This window comes from Asparagus officinalis, chromosome 10 (assembly GCF_001876935.1).
Source record: "Asparagus officinalis chromosome 10, Aspof.V1, whole genome shotgun sequence".
Lineage (NCBI taxonomy): Eukaryota > Viridiplantae > Streptophyta > Magnoliopsida > Asparagales > Asparagaceae > Asparagus > Asparagus officinalis.
In genome coordinates, this window is record NC_033803.1 from 73,056,313 (window position 1) to 73,062,561 (window position 6,249).

Below are 6,249 nucleotides of genomic sequence, written 5' to 3' on the forward strand. Positions count from 1 at the left end.
AGGAGGAGGAGAAGGGAGAAGAAGAAGAAGAAGAAGAATGCAAGGGGGAGGAGGCACAGGGAGAGCATCATCGTGCAAAGGAGGAGGCTTCGAGAGCTCGCACTTGTTGTGGGATCGCAGGCTGTTGTTATAATATGCGCGTTGGTTGGCGCTCTTGCAATAATGAGGCGTACGGAAAAGGTGAACCTCGCGTGGACTTGGGTTAAACTTTTAAGTATGAAGTGGTTAAATTGAAATAAAAGCCTAGCTACTTTCAAGATGATTTAAGGTTCCGTTTGGTTCCGGTTTTTGAATGGATAAAAAAAAAACGGTTTTGTGGTAAAGCTACCAAAAAACTGACATTTTTCACCCCTCCCTTACCTATTCAAAAAACCAATCCAAACAGGCCCTAAGCATAAATTGGAATTCAAAAGTGTTCCCGTATACTCATTCTTGCTTATGCGAGGACACGAGGGTCATTTTCGAGACAGCTCCGTTAAGCGTGACACTTGTGATTAAGAAGACTGTAAGATCGATGCTTGTACAAGTTATATATTATATGCAAGTCATCGCGTTCAAAACAAAAAATAAAGTTGCTTATCTTTTCCTTTTATTTTCTAACATTTATATCAGTGTTGTTTGATAACGGATTACGTAAGTGTTGTATAATAATGCGCTAGTTGAGAGATTAAGAAAGGTAAACTCCTCATAGTTCGCCAAGTACCCAAAAAAAAAAGTGAACATGAAATAAAGTTTGTTATTCCGCTTCTATTTCCTTTTAGGGGCTGTTTGGTTCGTTTTTTAACTCGGTGGAAAAGTTTTACACCGCTTCCACATCAGATTTTTCGTGACCACGTAGGATATAAGCTTTCCGTCGGTTTTTTTTCTCATTTTTGGTTCGCTAGGGTTGAAGAAGAGAAACTCGGTGAAATCCGCCGTCACATCAGATTTTTTTCTCTCCCCCAATTCATTTCTCAATCTCGTGAAATCGACAAAAACTGCAGCCACGTCAGCTTTTTGCCATATAAACAAAAGGTTTCTCTTTTTTTCCATGCGAACCAAACACAAGAAAAATAAATACATCGGTTTCCCACCATTTTTTTTGTGTGAACCAAAGCGAAACAATCTATTTTTTAAAAAATTTTGAAAAACTCAAAACTTGTGTTTTTGTACATAGAAATGCATTTCCCTATATCTAGGAAACGAACCAAACAGCCCCTTAATAAAAAGATGCAAAAGGTCAAAGGTCGGTAAACCAAAAATAGCAATCTTGAAAGCTGAATGGTTCACCAATCCATCCATTTAGAAAGATTAACAAGTAATACTGTATTTAGAAAGAAAGTAATGATAATTCTTTCTTTTTCATGCTCTAACTAATTAATGACTTAATATATAACATTTTCCTCAAAATACTTAACTATTTAAAAAAAAAATCTTAATCCCTTTGACCCCGTTTGGCAAAGGGTTAATGAAGAGGAGTTAAAGAGAATGATTAATGTACTTAGCCCATTTGATAATCCGAATGACTAAATTATTAACCTGTTAAATAAGTTTTATTTTAGCCCTTATGATCAGTTTTAGTGTTTGGGAATAACAATGATTTTGACTATTTTCTTTATAATTAGAATGGTTAATTCTTATTCCATCTAAATAGGAATATTAGTAAACCCCGCATTTTGAGGGGTTAACTCATTTTAACCCCTCTAGAGGGGTTAACTTAACTCTTCTATATTTTTTATGTTTGGCAAATTATGGAGGGTTAACTCACTTTAGCCCTTATATAGATTTGTTGTGTTTGACAGGTTAAGAAGGGGTTAAGTCTCCTTAACCCCTCACTTAACCCTTTGCTAAACGGTAAGTATGAAGTGGTTAAATTGAAATAAAAGCCTAGCTACTTTCAAAATGATTTAAGACTCCGTTTGGTTCCGGTTTTTGGACGGGTAAAAAGGGGGAAAGTTGTCAAAAATTTTAGTTTTTTGGCAGCTTTCCCCAAAAATCACCTCTATAAAAGAAGCGATTTTAGGTTAAAGCTGCCAAAAAACTAACATTTTTGACAGCCCCCCCTATCTATCAAAAAATAATAATCCAAACAACCGATGAAGGGTCAAACGACGACGGGTTCACCCCAAACTTGGTGTGTTGGGGTTTTAGAATATGTAGATCAAGTTCAATGGAGCGGATCATCCATAATGTCGCTCAATCATGTGATTTTAGAGGCGTCATAGGAGGAAATCCCCTCCTATGACAAGGATACCCATTAATCTCTCTCTCTCTCTCTCTCTCTCTCTATATATATATATATATATATATATATATATATATATATATATGAGATTAATGGGTATCCTTGTCATAGGAGGGGATTTCCTCCTATGACGCCTCTAAAATCACATGATTGAGTGACATTGTGGATGATCCGCTCCGTTGAACTTGATCTACATATTCTAAAACCCCAACATACCAAGTTTGGAGTGAACCCGTCGTCGTTTGACCCTTCATCCACTCGTATCAATTTTAACGGTTTTGAATGAATATAACTTTTCACATTGCTCGATGGAGGGTCAAACGACGATGAATTCACCTCAAACTTGGTGTGTTGGGGTTTTAGAATATGTAGATCAAGATCAACGGAGCGGATCATCCATAATGTCGCTCAATCATATGATTTTAGATACGTCAAGGAGGAAATCCACTCCTATGACAAGGATACTCAATAATCTCTCTCTCTCTCTCTCTCTTTATATATACTAGTTCTTGTGCACGTGCAATGCACGTGGTTAAATATCAAAATTATTATTTTTCATTTATTTTCTTACTATAAAATAAGTCAGATTCATTTTGAATTAAAATCTATAAACATGGTTTGTTACATTTTCCATAAATTTTATTTAAATTTTTTATGAAATAGATGATTAATTTTGAAAATATCTTCGAGCCAGGAATAAATAACTAACAAGTTTGCAAGGGAAGATAGGGTAACATAGTACATTCTTAAGAATTATTAATCTTTATTTAGTTTGTTTATAATGATAGGATCTCATTATTAACTAACTACAATGCTTAGTACATTATTTTTTTGTTGGATGCTCAAGGCAGGCAAAGAATCCATGTGAGTCCTCATCACAATGAATGTTTACAATTTAAGTACAAAGGAGATGGAGAATGGTGTAGTTTGTGAGGGGAAACTCCAGCAGCTTAATTTGATATGTGGATATATAATAGATGGAGATGGAGAATGGTGGTTTTGAAAATAGTGGGTGTGTGTGGGTAATTAATATGGTTTTTTTCGTGGTTTTCTTCGTTCATTTTCAAGATATCTGTAGTCCTGTGGAATATATATATATATATATATATATATATATATATATATATATATATATATATATATATATATATATATATATATATATATATATATATATATATTATATAATATATACATTGCTACTCTCTTTTGATTTTGTGGAAGTGTTTGGGTGTTAAAAAAATTAAATTATCTATATCCGTTAAAGTAGATTATATAAGTTAAGCACATACATGAAATATATTTAACCAATACGCCATGTGTAAATATTACAATGGTAATGATGATTTAAGATATGTGTGAGATTCTTTTTGATTTTATACAAACAGTATATTAATAATATAATAGTATAATTAAACTTTGTGATATAATAAAACATACAATATAAGTAATTGCTTTAAAATAATCTAATCTAATTTAATACGAAAAATAGATAAAAATGATGTGCATTGTTGGGCAATTTCAATAATTCATAATTTTTAAAATTCTAATCTAATCTAATAAGAAGAAAATAACAAAACACATATATGTTGAAGGAGATAAAAGTGGCTATGAAATTATTAAAATTTCTAATCTGAAAAAAACAAACATATAATATAATTAATTATTTAAAATAATCTAATCTAATCTAATATAATAAGAAGAAAATAGATGAAAGTGCCTGTAATTTTTTTGAATTTCTTGATATGAAAAAAATAATCAATATACAATATAATTAATTGCTAAAATAATCTAATCTAATCTAATAAGAAAAAATAACAAAGACAAATACATGTAGAAGGAGATAAAAGTGCTACGAAAATTATTGTAGGTTTCCTGGCATATAAACATGGTAAGTGATGTTGCATGTGAGAGAAAAACAATTATAAATAGAGTCTATTTAAATAATAATAGGATTAATTAAACTTTGAAAACTAATTATGTTAGTGTCGTGAACTACTTGAATTTAGTTGGTGAGAGATCACCATGTTGTGTCCTTATATCGCAACGCGTTTATTTTAATTTTCCTTTTTTATAATTTTCAAAACGATTTTGTCTCTTTAATTTGTTTGATAGATTTTGCAAATACTCCGTCCACATTATGTATACTTTGTAGGTCTGCGTTGTTTTGGGGTTCGACCTATGCAGCGGACATTATTTGACTCACTAATTTTTGTTTGATTTTTGGCATATACGCCATTCATCTTGTATATATTTATAAATTTGGCATTTTAATAAATCCATTTAGGTTTACATTTCAATTTAAACTATATCATTATCTTCATACTATGTAATCCAATAAGAATTCATCAATTTATCAACTTACTCTTACTTAATGCGATTAATTTGAATTTCAATGGTCTTTTTGTCTACCAAAAGATTTTCCCGAACTCGTGCTTTTAAAGAGAGTATGATATATATATATATATATATATATATTATATATATATATATATATATATATATATATATATATATATAAAGATATATATATATATTCTATTATACCTGCTTATGCGAGGACACGAGGGTCATTTTCGAGACAGCTCCGTTAAGCGTGACACTTGTGATTAAGAAGACTGTACGATCGATGCTTGTACAAGTTATATATTATATGCAAGTCATCGCGTGCAAAACAAAAAATAAAGTTGCTTATCTTTTCCTTTTATTTTCTAACATTTATATCAGTGTTGTTTGATAACGGATTACGTAAGTGTTGTATAATAATGCGCTAGTTGAGAGATTAAGAAAGGTAAACTCCTCATAGTTCGCCAAGTACCCAAAAAAAAAAGGTGAACATGAAATAAAGTTTGTTATTCCGCTTCTATTTCCTATTAATAAAAAAATACAAAAGGTCAAAGGTCGGTAAACCAAAAATAGCAATCTTGAAAGCTGAATGGTTCACCAATCCATCCATCAAAAGGTCAAAGGTCGGTAAACCAAAAATAGCAATCTTGAAAGCTGAATGGTTCACCAATCCATCCATTTAGAAAGATTAACAAGTAATACTGTATTTAGAAAGAAAGTAATGATAATTCTTTCTTTTTCATGCTCTAACTAATTAATGACTTAATATATAACATTTTCCTCAAAATACTTAACTATTTTAAAAAAAAAATCTTAATCCCTTTGGTGCCATTTCTCAAGGAGTTAAGATAACATGGTTAAGGGGAGGGATATACTTAATTAACCTTTCAAGAGATGTTAAAATTAATTTAATTCCATTTTTATTTGATAGCTAAAAATGAAAAGTTAAAATTTTCTTTTATGTTTGGAAAATAAACAATAATTAAGAAACTAGTTGCCATAAATATCCTAAATTATATTCTTTTTAAAATTTTTATTTTTTTTCAAGAGGAAGTAACTATTAATCCTCCTCTTTAGGCGGATTTCTTAATCCCTCGAAATGATGTGTTAACTAACTTGAACCATTTGTAACGGGTTTGTTAAACCTTTGATCAAATTAATCCGCCCGGATGGTTAAGGAGGGGTTTAACCCCCTTAACTTTTTCTCGTAACTCCTTACCAAATGGGGCCTTTAGTATTAAATTTAACTGTCAAACACCTTAGGGCCCTCTTTGACAAAGGGTTATATGGAGGTTGAGAAAAGTTAACTCCTCCTTAGCCTGCGGAATGTAAAAAAACTACACGTACATGGTGTAAATTGAGTTAACCCCTCTTGATTTGCCAAACACCGAAAATAGAAGAAGGGCTAACCAATCCCTCTAGAGGAGTTAAAATGAGTTAACACCTCAAACAAGGGGGTTCATAAAATGCATCTATTAGACGGATTAAGAAAAATGGCCATAATCCTTTTTTTAACTCCCAAGCACAAAAAATATTCACAAGGATAACATACACTATAACCTAACAAATTTAACCGTTTAGGTTAACAAATGGACTTAGTATGCTAACCCGTGTCCTCAATCTTTCCTCCTTAAACCTTTGCAGAACCGGGCCATAAGGTTTATAGGCTTATAGAACAA